The 10,021-nt window shown below is 35.9% G+C and overlaps 1 non-coding gene across 1 annotated transcript; it reads right to left on the minus strand.

The window, feature by feature from the left end:
- Positions 1-3,576: 3,576 nt before the first annotated feature.
- LOC145135344 (small nucleolar RNA R71) lies at positions 3,577-3,683 on the minus strand. Its single transcript, XR_013719806.1, has one exon. It is a non-coding gene; the product is annotated as a small nucleolar RNA R71 (small nucleolar RNA).
- Positions 3,684-10,021: the final 6,338 nt, after the last annotated feature.

Consider the following 10,021-nt stretch of genomic DNA (forward strand, 5'->3'; position numbering starts at 1 on the left):
CGATCATTCTTCTATTGCTAGTGTTGGGTGTGAACCATTAGAGGCGTGACATTTGTGACGCTTGCTCTCAAGGCTTCAACTACACAATGATTTCGATTGCTATTACTATATAGTGATCAAGGTATGATTATTCTAACCCTATTTGTGAATTTCGAATTTTATAGGAGCATGTTAGGGTTTTCTGTTTGTTGTTCAAATTGTATGTTCAATTAGAGAAAACGTAGATCAAATTATTTAGGGTTGCATGCACACATATGATTGTTTGTTATGCTCAAAAGCCAATAGTGGTATCAGAGCATAGGTTTAGTTTTCTATTGAATTGATACAATGGTGAACCTGAACAAGGAGGAGAAAACAGAAGCGTCATTCTGTTCTTCAAACACGTCGTGGTGTTCTTCCAAGACGGCGTGTTGGCCTGCAACACGACATGATGATATTCACACACACAGCGTGTTCAGCTGTCAGATGCGATTTTTTGTGCCTTATCTGCCTGATCTGCTTTTAATTGATAACTACTTGTTATTCTTATCCTCAAAATTCGATTTTGGTGTATCTATTATGATAAATTAAAAGCCTAGAAGTTAGGATATAAATATTTGACTTAATTAATTGTTTTTGTTTATTAATATGATTATTTTAAGTGTATAAATCAATCTAGATATTATCTGAATTAAATAATTAATGTCAAATAATAATTGGTATTTTGAAAAGTTTAAAATACATCCTTATGCATCTTATTATTAATTTAATTAAGTAATTAATTAAAGGACAATTAATAAATCCATAAAATGGTTTAAATTTAATTAAATTAAAATTTTAATTTATTAAAAGATTAAACTCTTGTAATTTTAAAAGATTAAACTCTTACCCACCGCTCCCTTGATTGGTGGAGGGTCGTTAGCCGAACGGGTTTGATAGGAAAAATGAATCTCTTTAAAAGTATAATGATATAAAGTAACCATACTATTTTAAATCCCACACTTAGTTACTTTAGGAAAACATGAATTTGTATGCTAATCCATGAAATTGCACATTACACTTTATAAGTCGTTAGTGGAGCGTGTGTGGCTAACCGACACACTAATGTGGGACTAGAAAAGGTGGTAATGGGTGTCTCGAAATTATCGTTGATTAATGTAGCGCGTGTGGTTAACCAACACATTAAAACGAGATGATAAATGACATCGAGAGTACCAAGCAAATTTGCATGGTTATTCACATCTCAGTTGTGATTTTCGGCATCCCAGTCACAAAAGTGAGAGCATAATCGAGATTAAACATACCATTGAATAGTTCAATGAATATGATATTGCCATATTTGTACATGTTTTTAGGGAATATTTACTTACATTTTTATATATATTTTGGTTATTTGCATTGAATAATGATACTTATACGTTTAAATTGAACTTTGCAGCCAAATATACGGCATTTTGAAGAAAAGGGACTAAAAACGTCAAATGAGGGAACTTTGGAGGATGAAGGCTTGAAAGTATAAAAATTCAGCAAATCACGCTCTCACGACGTGAGGATTGAATACTCACGACGTGAGTTGGAAAAGTCCAGAAGATAAGCATCGCGGATCAGACTCCTTGTCAAACACGGATATCTACTGTATTCACGACGTGAGGCTTACTTGCTCACGACGTGAGTACGGAAATTTCAGAAAATATAAATTGGCCTTGTTCCCTACGATTGAAAAAACTTTTGGCTGAATTGGAGAGTTTCAGAAGTCGAAATTTACAGAGTTTGAAGGCCTGGAAGTTGGTTTACATACCAAGGAAGAAGGAAGAGTTCATAATTAGCTTAATAGCTTGGTACATTTAACATGTCTTTGATTATGGATTGTTTATGTTTATTTGTTAGCATGTCCAGCTAAATCTAGCTGCTTCTGTTAGCTAGATGAAGCTGGAACTCATGGTTTTATTTAATTAATCTAGACCTTGCTTGTTGGTTATGTCTTGTGTTTGACTGGTTTACCTAGCATGCTTGATTTGATAATTAGAATGCTTTAATGTCTTATTCTGTGTAGTTAATGACCATTATTCTGCATGAATTGGAACACCTAGTAATTTAACGAACATTAGGTTATTAGAGCTAAGATCGAACCAATCTTAGATAAGTAATTGAACTATTAAATTAGGCTGTGCTAGAGAACTCATATTATAACCATAAGTGTGTTTGTCAAATCAATCTTACATAGCTCCAATTCTATTTAATAATTTATTATGTGTTAACTTATGTGTGACCATACATAGATCTACATGAATTAATTAATATTAGTTAATTTAGAACTGAATTGCTAATACTATTTTAATTGGTAATAAACAGTAATTGTCTTAACTAATTTATAAACCATTGAGGGAAAGTGGAATCGAACTAACATAAGTGTTTTGTTTATTGATTGAATTTGTGTTAAGAATTAAGTTCGTCTAAACTTGCAAAATTAGATAAAAACCACCACTTTGCTAGGAAATTAGATTAATTTAATAATAGGTAAATTAACTAGTTAAAACCGTTCCCTGTGATCGACACCCGACTTACCCAAACTATTATATAATTCGACTAGGTACACTGCCTAGGTGCATTTTAGTTAGTTAAGTTAGTTAGGTTAATAATATAAAATTAGTAGGTACTTTTGTGCACATCAAGTTTTTGGCGCCGTTGCCAGAGAACGACGTATTTAATTGTTGATTTATTTGCTTTAAATTAATCAATCCTTTTTGTGGGGTAAAACCTACAAAAAGTTATTTTTCAGTTTAGTTTGTTTTCTTCCGGTACTGAATTCACGACGTGAGCTTTATTGGCTCACGACGTGAATCCAATCATTTCTAGTTTTCTTTGTTTTTCTGTTTTAGTTCAGTTTTACGTTTTTATTTTTGTTTTTCTTTGCAGTAGTTCATGACCAGAGGTTCCAACACACCTTTGGTGCCACTACTTGAAGATCCATAGTCGGCCCTTCATAAGAAGACGGATAAGAACACAGGAGTGAACCAAATACCAAAGAAGTCGTCTTTCAAAGATCTAAAGTCAGTTTTTGGAAAGAAGTCAGAAAAGAAAGTGGGAGAATCTAGTACATCATCAAAGGTTGAAAGCTTTGATAAAAAATCTAACCCACAAGAATCCGAGTACAAATCTGACCCAAAATTCGAACTACATAGAAGTGAACCCGAAGACAAGCCAGAAAACGAGATGGTAAACATTGAAGAGATGTCCATGGGAGCTTACAAGAGGCGAATTAGAGACGATGTTGGTCTGGGGTTAGTACAACCTGTAATTCCTGCCACTGCCACATTCAGGTTGAAAGGACACATCCTTACCGCACTTAAGGATATTCCATTTTATGGGAAGGATCATGAGGATGCTTTTAAGCATCTTGATGAGGTCAATGACATTGCAGACTATTTCAATGTCCCAAATGTCACTAGAGACACAATCTTGTTAAGGATGCTTCCCGTTACTTTCAAGGGAGCTGCAAAAGATTGGTTGAAAGCACTTCCACCTGGTGCAATCACTACTTGGGCCCAGATGTGCGAGCAATTTTTGGAACAATTCTGCCCACCATCTAAGATAGCTAAAATCAAGAAGGCGATAGCCAATTTTGAGCAACAACTAGGGGAGTCACTTTATGAGGCATGGGAACGCTATAAAGGGTTACTAAGAAATTTTCCTCAACATGACCTCAACATTCAACAAGAAGTGTCCATATTCTATAACGGGGTCAATGTCATGACAAGGAAACTCCTTGATTCTCAAGGACCTCTTACGAAGAAAAATCCAAATCAGATTAAGGTGTTAGTTGAAGAATTCACGAAGCATTCTCGTGAGTACCACAACCCAAGACAAGATGGAGCATAAGGCAGTGGGGGCGCACATTCTGAAGAGATGGATTCTATGATGGCAATGCTAAATAATATGGACCAGAGATTAACCCAAATGGACCAATCAATTCATGCAATTAGAGTTGGTTGTGAAAGATGCAATGGTCCACACTTGACTAGAGACCGCCACTTGGATGAATATGGGAACAAAAAAGCTCAAGTTTGCTACTCAAGTGGGGATAAATATGATGAAGACTGGAGAAAACCAAAGAAAGAGTGGCTGCCATATGATGAATACAAGAAGTAGAAGGAAGAGAAATATAGGCAGACTGTCCGAGGCTTCTACCAAAAGGAACAACCACCAGCCGAGAAGGTTGGAAAACAGGTTAACTCGATTTATGGAAGTTTCCGAGAAAAGGCATGATGATACCGATACAGTGCTAAAAGATCACATGAAGATGATGAAAGAACAACAAGATATGATGAAGGAACAACAAACAATGATGATTGACCAGCAAGCTTCATTAAGCATCGATCCATAATCTCGAAGCCCAACTTGGTCAACTAACTACTTTGGTGAACGAAAATTTTTCCCCATAGTTTTGTGATAAAAATGCTCAATCCCATGTGATGATGATCGAGACTGAAGAAGAGGCCATCTCTGAGTTTCTAGAAGCATTGGAAGTGGAGCCAAAACCAGTCGAACCAAAACCGAAGAAGTCAAAAATCGAAAATAATATTATTGCTGAAACACCGAACTCACAACGTGAGCCTGCTATGCTCACGACGTGGGACCGGTCTGAACAGAAAACTTCAGAAAGTGTTCCGGCTTATCGTCCGCCTTTACCGTTTCCATCTCGAGCTAATCTTAGTCCACTGTAAAGGGAACATTTGGAGTTTATAAAGCAAGTAAACGGTATTCCAATAAATAATCCTTTTATTGAGTCATTATCTAAGGTTCCCGACTACGCAAAGTTCCTACAAGATCTGATGGACACTCGTCAAAAATTGAAGAGGGATTCCAAGGTGATTCTAAGTGAGCAAAGCTCAAAAGTAGTTTTGGGAGAGTTACCTAAATATATGGGAGATCCTGGACGCCTCACTCTTCCATGTGAGCTTAGGAACAACCTGAAGACGTATGCTTTAGCCGATTCTAGGGCTAGCATAAATTTGATGCCTTATTCATTTTATCAAAAGCTGAATATTCAGAAGATGAAGGCTACCAAAATGACAATTCACATGGCTAATCGTTCAGTGACACAACCCAGGGGCATTGTAGAAGACATTCTAGTAAAAATTGGGAAATTCGTTTTTCCAATTGATTTTGTGGTTATGGATATGAAAGAAGATCCCGATGTCCCCATTATTCTTGGCCGCCCTCTACTTAACACTGCTAGACGCTTGGTTGATATTCGCGAATCCAAGCTCACTTTGAGAGTTGGAGATGAAGAGGAAACTTTTGGAGTTCAAGATGGTTTCCAAGGGAGTGATGTTCAAGATGAGGTTTTCAATATTAAAGAAGAAGATGAACTTGGAGAATTGGAGAAGTTAATGGAAGAAGAAATTAAAACAATTTAACAAGTCAAACGAACAAAATCAAGAGCATCCGTCCCATTCTTAGTTGAGGTTATTGCCTATACAAAACCAACTTCTTGGGTAAGCAAGGAAAGCGATGATTTATCAAGCGATGAAGACGAGGTTACTTCTAAGGAGACAAGTCCAGTTGTGGAAGAAAATAAGATTTCTATGGAGCTTAAAAACAATGAAGAAAAATTGGAAAATAAGGGGACCAAAAGAAAGCTCGATGCAAATGAGGTGAAAGCTAAAAAGGAGAATTTGAAAAAAGCATATATCCGACGAGTTCAAACTTACAAGAGGCGATGGAAGGAGCAAAAGGTTCAGTTGGTGATGGACCCTCCAAAAAGTTCAACGTGAGGAGGCACAGAGTCCGGCTCACGACTCCATAAAAAAGAAGCGCTTCTCCGGAGGCAACCTGAGCTCGGTTTGAACTTTCTTTTCATTTTTAGTTTTTAGAAAAATCAATCATCTCATCATATAAGTAATTATATAAATGGTAAAAACATTAAGTGCGGGGTCCATAAATTAAGTGGTAATTAAATTTGGGTTTTAGTATAAAAAATATTTGAAAATTAAGTTGATCAGACAGAATTCACGACGTGAACACGTATGGTTCACGACGTGAGTATGCAATGCTTATGAGTTCTATGGTTCTCATTTGACTGCAAAAGGCAGAGCATGTTGGTTAGTGATAGTACATTGGTCAATGGAAGTGAGCTGCTTAAACAACATGGAAGCGCTGGTAGACCCTTGTGCTGCCAGAAGGCAAGAAATTAAGAACAAGTAAAGTTCAGTCCATGAAAGCTAAATTAGAATTTGAATATGTCATAAACCTTGTCTTATGATTGTAGGTTGGAAATGATAGATTCACATGAATGGGAATACATACACCATAAAATCTAGGTGGTAATAGGTTTCTCTCTAATTCATGAAAAAGATTATGAGGAAACACTTTCGGTAGTAGATTTTAAAGATTTGATATATATCATTTTGGTTAGTTGTAATGCCCGTGTTTCTGGGCTAAGCATTAATGATGATGTAATAGTCTAGGTCAACCATTGTAACTCGTTTTGAAGTAATAAAGATTAATTATTTGAGTATTATGTGAATTTATGTGCTCTATACTTAATTATGATGATATAATAATTAAGAATGAAAATAAGCATAGAAAATAAAATGTTAGAAAAACCCGATATCTATGAATAAAGTTTTAGTGGTCGTGACAAGGATTCCAGAGATATAAAGAACGCCAAAATTCGAGTTATAACGAAGAAGTTATGACATGTCGAAGTTTCGCGACAAAACCGGCACGACATCGAGAATCGTAAAAAGTGAGTTGAGGATAGAGTAATTTTAGCCCTATAATTATAAATGAAACTTATAGAGTGCGTCTCCACCTTCGCGTGGATATAAAGAACGTCAAAAACGGAGCTTGTATGCAAAAGTTATGACCTTCCGAAGATGCAGCTGTCTGAGAGCATGACACGTGTCAGTTACCCTAATTTGACTGAGCTCACAACGTGAGCATAGAAATTCATGATGTGAGGAGTCAAAACTCCACTTTTTAAGGCTATAAATGCAGATGGAAAGTCTATGTTCAAAACTCACGACGTGAGCATGATTTCTCACGACGTGAGGAGTCAAACGGACACCATTCGAAGCTAGGGATACGTGGCGAAGCTACGAGGTGATACAGCCATGGCTTACGTCGTGAGCATTGATTCTCACGACGTGAGAGACGAAAAATCAGCCTATAAATATCCATTTCGACCCCAAGGCTCATTACACTTTCTACTTTCATTCTCTCTCGTTTCCGAAGGCCGTTTCCGCTTCCCGAGCCCGACAATCACGAACCGCTGACCGTTTCTAGATAGATTCTATTAAAGCACGCTACAAGTGAGTGCATATTATTTTCATTTTACACATAGATATGAAGTATTTTATATAAATTGCGTGCTATGTGAGCATATTATATGTTTACCTGATATGTATGATGGATGAACGTTTTATACATGTTTTAAATGATTTTAAACTGTATATGCATTTTATATCTAAAAATATGTTGAGAAAAACATGGGTAGATGGAATAGTTGATGTGTGATGAAATAAAATGATGAGAGGTCTTGATGTTGACGTTGATCCAGTCATCTAGTGGAGTATGGATGACGACCACAGACTTTTCTAGGAAGTCCAGTGGAATGCTAGCAAGCTCACAACCTGTAGGTGTTTGTGAACGACGTGTTCACCGGTGTACTCCATCCCCCACATGGTTTCCTTGCGGACATATATGGCTGAGGAATCCCCTTAGAAGTAGTGTCCATCCCGATGACGATCCTTAGGCTAGGTCCCTTATGATAGGTGTTTTAGGGACATCAAGTGAGGATAACGGGAATGGGTAATAGGGTTGTTTGGTTTGATGAAATTAATAAACATATATATTGTCGGTTGAAAACCCTATGTGCTCACCAGACTCCCAAGCCTGACCCACTCAGTTTCTTGTTTACAGGTAGTGGCGCAAGAGCATAGTTGTGATGACCAGTTGAGAGTTCATGGATTATAGGCCAGTAGAAATAAATAGAAATGTTGTAAGGCCTATGTTGTTTTTGGTTTGGGCTTTTGATCTGTAATGACGATGACATCCCGAGTTTTGTAATGCAATGAAAATACATTTCTTCGGAAATGCTTTTATCTATATTTTAATGGGAACAAATTCCGCAACACTTTTTGTTAAAAGGATTACTCTGATTTTGAAAATAAAGCATAAACAATCGGGCTTTTCTGGCCGTGAAAATAGGGGATGTCACAGTTGGTATCAGATCATTAGTTTAAGCGAACTAGGAATTTGTAGGATTTCTAGACTTAAACTTAGAATGTTAAGTGATGATTGTGAGATGAGTGTCTACTATATTTTAGACACGAGCACCAGTTTATTCTAGGAAAGATGTGTAAAATGCTTTTATGTGTTAAATGATTTATGTTATAACTATAAAGATGCCTTATATGCTATTATTTGTTCGGATCTATGGTCTGTTGCCGACCGGATCTGGAAACCTTATGTGTTCAGGATTCTAAGCGTTTAATTGCGATATTAGAACTAGCATGTAACATTTCTAAGTGATAAGGAGGATTTAACGTCTATCGTGAATAAATATCTAAATTCGCCTAATTTGGTGTATAGATCAAAATGGCAAGAACCCGAAGCGGAGCTGGAAACACAAATGAAAACAGAAATCAGCGTCCTCAAGCCCAAGTGATTGAGCAGGTGCCGATAGTAGAAGTTGCACCAGAGCCAGTCACTATAGTTGGAGTACAAGCCATGATTCGGGCTATGATGGCCGAACAAAGGGAAGAGATGAGACAACTGTTGTTGAATAATAGGGATGAACCCTCAGTGCTTGTTGAACAACCTGAACTGAATGACGTGTTGGATTAGATGTCTAAGTCCATAACTATTATTGGTATGTATTCGACCCGACTTGGCATGGTCAATTTGGGTTGCATGACATCAGAACGATTTGTATAGACTTTTGTGAGAAAAGGATATATATGGTTTATTAATATATTATAAGTTCTAACATATTAATAGGAAATCGTATTATTTAATTAGTATTGTTCAAGAATTAATCTGGAATTAATTCTGTGATCAAAAGACACTAATTAAATATATGAGGATTGATTGTGTAAATAATTCATTCTTATATATGTGGGCTTATGATCCATAGTTCTTCTTGTTGGGCTAAACCCATGGAGTAACCTATGGATACTCCATGGAGGTTTTAACCCATGGAGCATGAAGAATATGGAAAGACATGAGTTACATAGTGTAACCCTAATAGCCACAATATATAAGGACCCCATCGCTCAAGAAATCGCACCTAAGGGTTTTATATGAGAGGGTTAGCCGATTTGAGCATAAGGACTTTTTCTCTCAAGTTATTCCAAGTTGTTGTTGGTGTTGGGTGAACCATTTGAGTTGTCACACTTGAGGCACTCGGCTCTTAAGCTCCATGGAATCAAGCTACAAAAGAAAAATGTATGTTACTCTAACTAGTATCTTATTTGATGCAAATGTATTTTTTTTTTCAAGTTGAAGGAAAAAAAAAGAAAAAAAAACATGAAGTTTGTCAAATTTTATGATAATTACTTGATTTTATGAAAAACTAATTATTTATAAAATTTGAGTCACTTTACTACAAGAGTTAAATTAGGTCAATTTATTAAGAGATAGAATGATATGATTATTTTATTTGTTTTAAAAGTTTGATCTAAATGGTTTTAAGGAGTTACAAATTTTGTCATAAAATTTTGGAACTCAAAAGTTTTTTTTAAAGTTATGATCTTAAGAGTTTTGAAACTTCCATAAGTTATGGATGTGAAATGTATCATTTATTAACTCTTTAGGTTATGAATTCCAAGAGTCTTCAAAGGATAATTGTCAAAGTTTCAAGATTTGTATTAGTTTATATGATTATCTAATTTCTTGAAAATTGTTGATGTTAATTATCTTTACTTAAGAGTTTAATCTAGATCATAGAAAAATTATTTGATTATTGTGTTAATTGGAATATTTGATCTTAATGGTTTTTATGAACTCCATAACTTGTCCTCAAGTTATGGAAAGT

The sequence above is a fragment of the Lactuca virosa genome, chromosome 8 (genome assembly GCF_052849685.1).
Source record: "Lactuca virosa cultivar CGN04683 chromosome 8, Lactuca_virosa_CGN04683_v6, whole genome shotgun sequence".
Lineage (NCBI taxonomy): Eukaryota > Viridiplantae > Streptophyta > Magnoliopsida > Asterales > Asteraceae > Lactuca > Lactuca virosa.